This window comes from Sus scrofa, chromosome 3, assembly GCF_000003025.6.
Source record: "Sus scrofa isolate TJ Tabasco breed Duroc chromosome 3, Sscrofa11.1, whole genome shotgun sequence".
In the NCBI taxonomy this organism is placed as follows: Eukaryota; Metazoa; Chordata; class Mammalia; order Artiodactyla; family Suidae; genus Sus; species Sus scrofa.
In genome coordinates this window covers 84,474,967-84,487,134 of record NC_010445.4, presented here as the reverse complement: position 1 = coordinate 84,487,134, position 12,168 = coordinate 84,474,967, and the positions used below count along the sequence as shown (strand labels likewise).

General features: G+C 33.3%; 2 long non-coding RNA genes across 2 annotated transcripts in view; one reads left to right on the top strand and one right to left on the bottom strand.

Annotated features, from left to right (window-relative positions):
• Positions 1–12,168, top strand: part of LOC110260099 — a 207,921-nt gene that overhangs the window by 145,924 nt on the left and 49,829 nt on the right. The window lies entirely within an intron of this gene.
• LOC110260100 overlaps positions 1–12,168 on the bottom strand; it is a 30,529-nt gene that overhangs the window by 8,899 nt on the left and 9,462 nt on the right. Inside the window, exons 2-4 of the long non-coding RNA XR_002342944.1 lie at positions 10,205–10,292; positions 8,010–8,130; positions 4,174–4,277 (exon numbers count right to left, since the gene is read on the bottom strand). This is a non-coding gene — a long non-coding RNA (uncharacterized LOC110260100). The remainder of the gene's footprint in view (positions 1–4,173; positions 4,278–8,009; positions 8,131–10,204; positions 10,293–12,168) is intronic.

The following is a 12,168-nucleotide window of genomic DNA, read 5'->3' as shown; positions in this document are numbered from 1 at the left end:
TCCAGCTGCTTCCAAGTAAAGGAAGTCTTCCTCTTATACACTTTATTAAGCTTTGTCATTCCTCTGCCTGTCTTTCAGTCTTGGCGAAATGTTGCGGATGGTGTCTAACTCCATTGCTATCAGAATCTCTGAATAAATAACATTTGCTTGTTCTCATTTGGTTGGTTTTTATTTCCAGTGTAATTTACACAATTTTTTGTATTGCAAAAGAATTTATGACCTATATAGGGCTGCCCTAATGAAGATAAACATGAATTAGTTACTGGGCATACCATTGTTAACCCATGTGGTTGTTAATAAAATTAACTGATTCGAACATTTTAATTAAGATTATTATTATTTGGGCTATGATTTCTTGAGTACTGGCTAGAGGCATATCTCTGAGATAACACAAAGGATTGTCTTCTTAAATCAGACTCACATGATCAGAGACCTTACTCGCTATCAAGCTTTAATAATGATACAAACAATCATGAAAAACAAGCAAAGTAAAAAGACATCTTAGATCTCCTGGGTGGCTCCCAGGTCCTTTCTTCATGCACTTTATGGCCCAAAATAATACATGAGGTTTCTAAATTGAGCTTTAAAAATAAAAAAGAGATAAAATTGAAAAATCAAAACTACGGTGAGGTACCATTTCATACCAGTCAGAATGACCATCATTAGTAGGTCTAGAAATAAGAAATGCTCGGAAGGGTGTGTAGAAAAGGGAACCCTTCTACACTTTTGGTAGGAATATAAATTTGTGCAACCACAGTGGAAAACAGTATGGAGGTACCTCAGAAAACTAAAAACTACCACATGATCTATCAATCCCACTCCTGAGCATATATCCAGACAAATCTTCTCATTAAAAATGATACATGTTCTCCTATGTTCACTGCATCACTATTCACAATAACCAAGACATGGAAACAACCTAAATGTCAACCCTATGGATGACTGACTGGATTAAGAAAATGTTTTACATATACACAATGGACTACTACTCATCTATAAAAAACAAAATAATGCCATTTGCAGCAATAGGGATGGACCTAGAGAGTTTCATACTAAGTGAAGTCAGAAAGACAAATACCATATGATATCACTTATACCTGTAATCTAATATGTGGCACAAATGAACCTAACTACAGAAAAGAAATACACTCATGGACAGGGAGAAAAACTTGTGGTTGCCAAGAGGGAGGGGGAGGGAGTGGTATTCACTGGGAGTTTGGGGTTAGTAGATGCAAACTGTTTCATCTGGAGTGGATAATACACTCCTGCTGTATAGCAAAGAGAACTATATCTAAAAACTTGTGATGGATGGAACATTATGGAGGATGATGTAAGAAAAATATATATGTATATAACTGGGTCACTTTGCTAGGCAGCAGAAATTGACAACATTGTAAATTAACTGTAAATAAAATTAAAAAAAGTAAAACAACTGAAAAATAAAGTGATCCTTAAGTTGTAAAAAATAAAAAATAAAGTATTTCTTGCCCTGGCAAAACAACAACAACAACATTACATTAGTTTCAGGGGTACAAAATAATGCTTTGTTGTTTGTACATACAGTCAGCCCTCCATGGATACAACCAACTTCAAATAATACAGGAGCCAAGGTTGGTTGAATCTGTGGATGTGGAACCTGCTGTGAGGATACAGAGGTCTGACTATAGGACTTGAGCATCACTGGATTTTAATATCGACTGATATTCAGGGGAATGCTGGAACTGATCCACCTTGGATACTGAAGGACAACTGTATTGCAGAGTAATCACCACAATAATTCTAGTTAATATCCATCACCATACAAAGTTATAGAATATTTTCTTGTGATGAGAACTTTTCAAATCTACTCAATAAACCACCCTCAAATATGCATTACAGTATTATTTACCATAGTCACCAAGCTGTGCATTACATCCCTATGACTTATTTTAAATTGAGTTTTAGGAGCCACTTACCAATGGGGAATATTTTAGGTTATTAAATATTTCTGTTGTATGCCTTAGGGTGTTACATAGCTCATGTGACATTCTTCAGGGAACTATGCTTCATAATTTTAAAAGTTATAGATTTATATACCATAAGGAATCCTAAGCGAGGGTCATCCTGCTAAAAGTTTTCATAAGTTAAGAATCACCTCTAATCAAATATAACTAGTCTCTTTAGGAAGTGAGTATGCTTACAAGGCAAATAGATTGGATCAATTTTCTTTTTTTTTTTCTTCTGAAAATATCCACCAGTTATGAAGATACAAATGAATCATAGGCCAATTGCTTTGATTTGTTTCTCCTAAGCTCTTAGTAAGTCTAGGGCATACTAAAATATGTTTGAGAGTTTTTGTTGGAAATATTTTGTTCTCATTGTTTTGTAATAGAAAAACTAGGTCATATAAATTTAGCATGTTCTAATAAGTTAGAAAATTTGATAGTAATTGCGTAAGTTGTTTATTGTGAGCTGCATTATTCAATATGCAGATGGAGAAAAATAGGTACACAAAAGGAAATATATTAATTACTGAGTCAGTGGATTTTTAGCACACCAAAACTACCACTTATTAATTTGTGATTAAAAATGCTTTTCAATGAGGAAATAATGTTTAATGATTTTTGACCAGTAAATTTGGACTGAAATCCTTTACTCTTTTTATTCTTAACTCTATCCCTTTCTTTTCAGGCAGATAAAATTTTGGAAAAAAAAAAGTAAAGGGTACATTTTCTCAAATCAATTTATTTTATCAATATGTTCATGTCAACTTAATGTATACTTGCTAGCATGAAAACATGTTTTTGAGGTAATTACATTTTATTCATGTTTTATGCATAACTAGATGACTATACACTGATTTTAAAAGCATAACTGTCTAATTTCAGGCTTATTTATTTATTTATTTATTTATTTATTTTTATTTTTGTCTTTTTAGGGCTGTGCTCACAGCATATGAAAGTTCCCAGGGTAGGGGTCAAGTTGGAGCTATAGCTGCTGGCCTACACAACAGCCACAGCAATGTGAGATCTGAGATGTGTCTGCGACCTACCCCACAGCTCACAGCAACACTGGATCCTTTAACCCACTGAGTGAGGCCAGGGATCGAGCCCGAGTCCTCATGGATACTAGTCTGGTTTATTTCTGTTGAGCCACAACAGGAACTCCTTCTGGCTTTATATTTATAATATTATTGGGAAAAATACTATGAGGCACAAAAAGAAGCTAAGTAGTGAAATTCGATTAGAATCTGCCATTGGCTCTCTTATTATCTTTATCACCATTGGAGGTATCTTCTCTTCCAAATCCCTTCCTATGTAGATACTTATGGGATTGTAACTGTAGATTTTCTTTAATACTTTAACTCTTTAAGAAAAATGTATTCATTCTTTTAAACTGGTAATTGCTGAGACCCTATTCTGTTTTCTACTTTGTTCTTTTCAAATGAGACTTAGCAAAGTGTTTTGGCATTTTTGACCAAACGATAACTAACTTCTGTTTTCTATCTAGGATTCCTTCTATTCAGACATTTTGCTTTCTGAATTTCTACAATCAACATATAACACATGAACTTAAAATGTTGACAGTTGCAGTTCCTATGGTGGTACAGTGGGTTAAGAATCCAGCTGTAGCAGCTTGGGTCTCTGCAGAGGCATGGGTTCAGTCCCCATCCTGGTATAGTAAAGGATTTGGCATTGCTGCAGCTGTGGCATAGGTCACAGAAGCTTGGATTCAGCCCCTGGCCCAGGAATTTCCATATGCCACAGGTGCAGCTATTAAAAATATGTTGACAGTAGAAATGATTATGGTCCTCTTCAGAATTCAACATTTTGATAAAAGAGGACTTTCACTGTGCTTTAGGCTTCCAGAAGGGATATAGGCATAGTACCATATTATCTGAAGAAAGTTAAAATTGAAGCCCCCCCTTTTTTTTAGTCACAAAAGAATAATATGGATGGAAAGGACCTCAAAGATTCCCTAATTGTCTTCCTTGCCCAAATAGATGTGGACATTCTCAGGAAACCTAGAGTATTTCCAGTGATCATTAATTATCTGTGTCTACAGATCCAAGTTAGTTTCATACCTTAACATTTCCCAGATAGGATGCCAGTAGCAGAAAAATAAAGCAATGCCTTCATTATATATGACAGTGAACTACACAAGTAACAATGACAGCTTGAAATGAATAAGTACCTGCATACACAGAAGCAATGGCATGGAATACATTGAACATGATTTTTTCCCCCGCAGAGCACTTCAAACAATTACTTTTCAGAGTGGCATTTTGTCTTTTCTTCCTTAAAAAAAAATAAAAAATGATATATAAACCTGAGTGGCTACAGAAAGTTTATGCCATTCAGTTGTTATTGAAAAGTTTATTTTTATCCAATGAAGAGTAATTCTACATAATTATCTATTTTTTGCACAAATATATGACTACATCAGAACACAGTTATTTTATTCAAGGCAAACATCTGAGACTATTTGAATTCCAAGGTTTGCAAGAGTTATGTATGCCAGACAATAGTGACAGTATTAGAAGTAATTCAGTATGGGTACATGTTTTTCTTCTACTTTTCAATTTAACTTAGAGGATGGAGCACAAAACTTAATATTGTTACAAATGTAGCATTTTAAATAAGTCAAAGGTTCAAAATATATTGGCAATAAAAATAACCATATGTACAAAATTTCAATAGGGAAAGAAGTCCTCCCCAACTATATGTTTACAGATCATGCTGTTTTCCTCATGAAAAATAGCTATTTACTGATTTGGGGAGGACAAAGTGCTTCTAACACATAAATAACTGTACACTCTGTGAAATAAAACAAATAACTGCTCAGCCTTTTAAATCTCCATATAATTGTATTTAGTATCTTAATATTTCTCCCCAATCATAAAACACAAAAAATACAGTGTTATAAAATATTATACAGAAGATATAGTTCTTTCAAGGGCAGTAATTCAATTTTCTTTTTTCTTTTTATTTATTTATTTATTTATTTATTTATTTATTTATTTATTTATTTATTTATTGTCTTTTTAGGGCTGCATGTGTGACATACGGGGTTCCCAGGCTAGGGGTCAAATCGGAGCTGTAGCTGCCAGCCTAAGCCACAGCCACAGCAACATGGGATCGAAGCTGCTACTGAGACCTACACCACAGCTCACAGCAAGACCAGATCCTTAACCCACTGAGTGAGGCCAAGGATTGAACCCGCATCCTCATGGATACTAGTTGGGTCTGTTAACCACTGAGCCACGATGGGAACTTCAGTAATTCAATTTTCTTAAATAAGGTGCTCTACTCTGAAACTATATTTTAAATAAAAAATGTAAGATTATCTAAACCTTAGAAGTAGATCATCGGTGCCCTAATTTTTTCTTTCTGATTTCATCATTGGAATCCATTTCACAGCTGTAACATGTAGTATATGTATATGTGTTGAGCACTGCATTTGCTATTATTTCCTCCATTCTACATGACAGATTCATTTTCCCCCTTTTCAACTACACAAGTGTTTTTATAAACTGTAAAAAAAAATTGTGTGAAAAAATTTTGAGAGCTTTAGCATTGTTTCCATGGCTACCAAAAAACACTTTACTGGTATAGATTTACCATATTATAGACAAATTCAGTTACTGACTTTTACACACATTACCTATTTGACTTGAATAACTGAGAACTATACTTTCAATATTTAGCATGACATAGTTTAATAAGTCCATGTAATCCATGTATCATGAATTCTGTAAAATCTTTATTTTTCTTTTCTTTTCCTTTCTCTCCCCCTCCCTCCTTCCTTTATTTTGTTCCTTCTATCCAGCAGTTGAATTGTGAAATGTTGTGGAAAATTAGACATTAAATGTTGGTTTCCACAAATGATGTCTTGAAAATGTGGCAACAGTTTTTCTATTATAGATATAGCCTGTTTATTACAGAACCATTTAGCAGTTGTGTATGAAAAAACTATTCTGCTCTAAGATCATCTCCAGTCTTCTCGTCTTTTTCACCTATATCCTCAGAGATCTATGTATATATGCTTAGAGAAAAAGAAAAGGACCCTTAAATTAGCACAGAATAAATGGTGTCTAACTATTGCCAGTTCCTCAGGAGCTAATGGACCAGTCTGAAAGAGCAAGAATTAAAGCTTATTGCTGCAAATTAATTTTGTTGAATATATCAGTAATTTTTCAAATATTTCTTATCTAGGGCAAGATGTATGGATGGGGACAGGGGCCTTCCTTTGTAGGATGTAGCACATTGAAGCACCCTGATTAACTACTTGTCCTTGAGGGATTATATTCCTGTCATACTTAGAATATGGAGAAAAAGAAAAGCTACCATACTGCATGTCATTAAGAAGCTGGCCATTGAACAGGAAGAAGATATCCTAAAGCCAGAGTGGCTTGGACATTACAGGAAAAAAGAGATATGAGACTATACAATTGTTCCCTGGTAGAGAAAGAGAGAACAGAAAATTCTAAGGTAGTGGTTCTCAAACGTGGTTACCTATTAACATTACATTGGAAGCTTTAAAGTAATAAATATTCTAGGAGTGCCACACCAGACCAATTTAGTTACAATTTCTATAGTGAATACCTGGAATTAGTATTTCAAAAGTCTACCTAAATGATTGTAATATGCAGTCAAAGCTAAGCAACAACTTTGAGATCTCTGTTCAAAATTGATATTACATTGATTCATGGTATAGAATGTACACTTTGGTCATCAATAAATTTGACATTGCTTATGGTGCATTTAACTTGGTTAGTTTTGCTGTGTTATATTTCTGCAAGTGAATTGGTTTTTTAGAACATCTGGACGGATGAGGGTATATTTGATTCTAAGTAACTGAGGTTTATATAATTTGTTAACTTTGTTGCCCTACTGTAACAGTTGTATTTAATTGAGTGGTTTGGTGATATCTTACAGGTATCATATATTTGAATTTCCCACAAGCTTTTCATCATTGCTGTAAACTATGGAGTCCAAAAATAGCTTATTTAGGATGCAGTGAATCTGACCTTCAATAATTCAGAGCTTCCTTATTGGGGTACCACGAAGGGGGTCACAGGTGAATTGAAAGACCTTGATACCCTCTGTTCCCTTAAAGACAAGATAGAGGTAGGGTGCCTGGAGATACCTGGCTTTATTTATTTAGCTTTTTGTCTTTTTAGGGCTGCACCCATGGCATATGGATGTTCCCAGGCTAAGGGTCAAATTGGAGCCATAGCCACCAGCCTATGCCACAGCCATAGCAACGCCAGATCTGAGCCTCATCTGTGAACAACACCACAGTTCACAGCAGTACCAGATCCTTAACCCACTGAGTGAGACCAGGGATTGAACCTGCATCCTCTGGATGCTAGTCAGATTAGTTTCCACTGAGCCACAATGGGGACTTTGATGCCTGGCTGTATATCTCTGTCTGCAAATAACTTTTAGCCTCCTTCAAAAACAGCCTGAGCAGAGAAGTCTAAAAGCTAAACCCATGGTCAACAAATATAAACAAAATGAACAAATATTTTACCCTCCTGTACAAGGCCAAAGAAAAGCTCTCTCATCTGAACATCTACCATAGCTGAAACTAACAACTGTTCAGTGCGTGTGATGAGCCCGATGAGCTGCTGAAAGGACCCTGAGTAGGACCCCAGTCAATGCTAAGCTAAGGATGATGGGAAAGTTGGCAATGAGGCAGGGTGAAGCTCCTGGCAGCTACAGATCTTGGCAGAAGCCAACTTTAATGTCATTTCACCCATTAAATATGTGCATGGATGTGTGTGCGTGTGTGCGTGTAAGAAAATATACTATTTCCCCAGCACTGGAGTCCTTATGGAAGCCTCTACATTCCCTTCAGTTGGTGTCAGTTTAACATAGGAATATTATCACTTCCTATGTGCCATGACATGAACAAAATTGGGAAGCACTAGTACAGTGTAATTTTGCATATATCAGAAATACTGTCAAGTGATAGGATTATTGTATTTCTTGGCTATAATTCCAAAGAATATATTTTCAACTTACTTCATCTTTGTTCTACTATGAAACCACTGCATCTTTGACTCTTGGAGGACCAATATACTCAGAACCTTCCAGTTGCTTGTTTTAATAGGGATCTGATTTAAAGAGAGCTTATCAAATTCATCTAGGGAGGAGACATATAATTAAGAATTATATGATAGCATATTATATATTATTTAATATATATAAAACTATAATAAAATATATAATGGATTGGGAAGAATAGTCTGGAATGGCCAGATATTTGAAGGCAAGGTAGTAAGCAACCAGAAATAATACTACTACTTGCAATGCTATTTGTGAATTAATTTACTTTCAATGCCATCTAAGTTTTAACTGACAAGTATAGAAAACTTTTCTGAACAAACTCTGGAATAGATTAATGATCAATGTTTGTCTTAGATTTGTATAATAATTTTTTAAACTATAAAAGGAATAACTAAAAGAACTCTATTCACTTGAACACTTCAACTCAATTTGAGATATATTTATTCAGTGTCCATTAAGGTAACAGAACATGAAATAAGTCTAGTAAAATAAGGTGAAACCAGATAAATCTTTTTATTGCCTTCTAAATAAATTCTTATTTTCCTTTTCTCTTTAGAAATTGACCTATTATTGCGTGCACAATCTAAGCTTCCCTCAGTTATGTCATTTATGACCAAGGCTTTGACAAAATGAATATGCGTTTAAGTTTGGCTTTGTATTTTCTCTTTTTATGCTTAATTTCAATCTTCTCTGACATCTCCAACAATTATGACCCTTCTACCTAGGAGGCCTTATCTAGCCAAACCAGCTTTGAGGTAAGGACACAATATTAGTCATGCACTCTTTAGCTGAGTTTAAGACAACATGCTAGTTTTACCATTGAAATTTATATGTTAAAACCTATCTTTAAAAATGAAAGTGTCATGGATACAGAGAACAAATAGCTAGTTGCTAGAGGGAATGAGATAAATGAAGAAAACTGAGAGATACAAAATTCCATGTACAAAATACATTGGTCATGGATATGAAATGTACTGTGTAGGGAATGTAGTTCATAATGTATTATCTTGTGTGTAGTGATGAGTAGTAACTAGATTTAGAGTGGTGATCATTTAAAAATATACAGAAATATTGGATCACAATGTTTTATATTAAGAACTGATATAGAGTTGTGGGTCAGTTATACAGAATAACAAATAAACTCAAAAATAGGCAAAAAAACCATAGGAAAAGAGGTAAGATTTGTAGTTACCAGAGGTGCAGGAGGTGGAGAGTTGGAATGAATGAAAGCAGTCAAATGTATAAACTTCCAATTAGAAGATAGATACATAAGCACCAGTGATATGATGTACAACATGATAAATATATTAACATGGCTATTTATATGAAAAGTGTTAGAGTGAATCCCTGGGAGTTCTGATCATAAGGAAAATTTTCTTTTTGTATCTATATGAGATGACGAATTCATTAACTTATGTGGTGATTATTTCATGATATATGTTATATAAGTCATTATGCTGTACGCCTTAAACTTGTACAGTGCTGTATTTCAGCTATATTGCAGTGAAACTAGAAGGAAAAATGAAAAAATGTATTCTTTGAAGGACTTAGACCTATGTAAAAAATTGAATTAAAAAAATTCTGGTAAAGGGCTTTCTCTAAGTATCGTTATCTTGGCCCAACAATTCAGAAAAATAGAAAAGGACATACTTATACAAAAAATCTGGTCAGATGTTTTTATTTAAGAGTACAATAATATAATCTACAGATACATAAAATATATAACATAATCAGTTTAAATATACACAGTTTTAATCAATAGTATTTTTTAATCTTCTTAATTGTAAATGATTTAGTTAAAAATAAAACATGTCAGGTACAAATTCTAGGTTATTTTGTAAAAAAGAGTCAAACATTCTTCCTGCCAAAATTTTTTTTCAAATAAGAAACATCCTTTTTCAAACTGCTTTAGAATATCCCACATATTTTGCTAATGCAAGGAAAATTATTCTTCCAGTAAGTGCATTTTGAGGAGACTAAAACCAGATGTAGAAATTATTTCTTAAAGCAACTTATTTCCAGATTCTTAAAAAGATCCATGAGTTTTTGATATATGGTATGTTAGTTATTTGTATTAAAGTCCTCAAGAACATTATGTAGCACTTAATAATTTTCATCTTGGCAAATAAACTTTACTTGCTAATGGTTACCTGCTAATCATGTTGTCCTCCACAGAGTGTTTTGCAATGAAAAGCCAGTCTGTTGAATGTGCTATACTTCTTGATAAGAGAAATAAAGCTAGAGAATATAAAAATTGGCAGAAATATCAGTTTACTATTTTAAAAAAGTTACATGTAAAATAAATTTTGAGTATTACTGAAGACTCAGAAAATAGCCTTGATAATGTATGGATTTTTTTTTTGTTTATTTCTTTTTGTCTTCATAGTGGTTACAAATACAGTGATTTTTGAAATTCATGTACAGTTGAGCCAGTCAGTCAATTTTCCTCAGATAGCTAAGAAATACTATTACTCATTGATCAAATCTCTCAGCAAATCTTTACTGCATGTCAACTATTCAGCAATTGATTTCATCAGTTACTTTTCTGTTGAAGAAATATGTGCATTCCTTATGCATTATTCATCCAGTTAAGAGTGCATTTTTTATTTCATTTCATTTTTAAAAGTTCACTCTTTTAGATGTGAGCTATACAATTCAGTCATTGAAGGTATGTTGCCTTTTCAATGCACTGGAAATAATAACTTTTTTTTATTTCCCCAATACATTATTTTTTTTTCTACTGTGCAGCATGGTGACCCAGTTACACATACATGTATACATTCTTTTTTCTCACATTATCATGCTCAATCATAAGTGACTAGACATAGTTCCCAGTGTGACACAGAAAGATTTCATTGCTAATCCATTCCAAAGGCAATAGTCTGCATCTATTAACCCCAAGCTCTCAATCCATCCCACTGCCTCCCAACTGTCTATCAACAGATAATTGGATTAGGAAGATGTGATATATATAGATAATGGAATACTATTCAGCCATAAAAAGAACAAAATAATATCATTTGCAGCAACATGGATGGAACTAGAGATTCTCATACTAAGTGAAGTAAGTCAGAAAGAAAAAGACAAATACCATATGATATAACATATCTGAAATCTAATATACAGCACAAATGAAACTGTCCACAGAAAAGAAAATCAGGACTTGGAGAATAACTTTTAATTATTTACAAAACTTTATTTAGATTTCAAAGTAATTTCTCCAATAGATTTTTTTAAGAAAATACTAAAACATGATTCTCCCTAATGATTTAAAAAATAAAAACACTTTGAGTGCAGTGGAGGTTTTTTTAAAAAACTATCCATGTGATTAAACATACTTAGTTTAATTATCTTTTATTTGGATACTTGAGGCCAAAGTAGTATTTTGACCTGAATTATTTAGATAGTAATAGTCATTCTTTATTCTTATCTAGCTACAATCTACCTCCTTGATGGGGATAAGATATCTATTACACAGATGAACATGTGCATATTTTTCTACAAAATCTGTCTAAATCTAACAAATAGTATAATCCTTTTCATATATGTAAAGCATACTTTAAAATATTTTTAGTTCACCAAAGCAATAATTGAATTAATTATTTTATCTATAACTGTAGGGGTAAGATTTATAAAGTAAGGATGCTTTATGTAATATATATGTGTACATAATATTAATATGAAGCCGATTAAGAAGTAAAATTTCTATGCTTTGTAATTTCTTTTTAAAAGACCATGTCCCTATGGCATAGGCTCGTTCTTTAAATATGGTGTAGATGTATTACTGTCACCATTTCAATGCCACATTGAGTTTAACATCATCCCATGACTGACATCATGAAATTACAAAACAATAGAGTACCACAAATCAGAGATGGATGGCTTTAAAATAACTCTAAATATAAAATCATATATTGCATTCTTAATTTAAAACCAGGTTTAAATGACTAAGTACTCCTTTATGATCCAGATTCTGTCTGTCCTAAACATCTGAAAGGTATATGATTTTGGACCATATCATTCAATTATATTCTGTGAAAACGACAAGCAAGCACCTCAATATGTGCCTAGTTGCATGAATGATATGGACTCTTTGGCCTCAAACTATCATAAT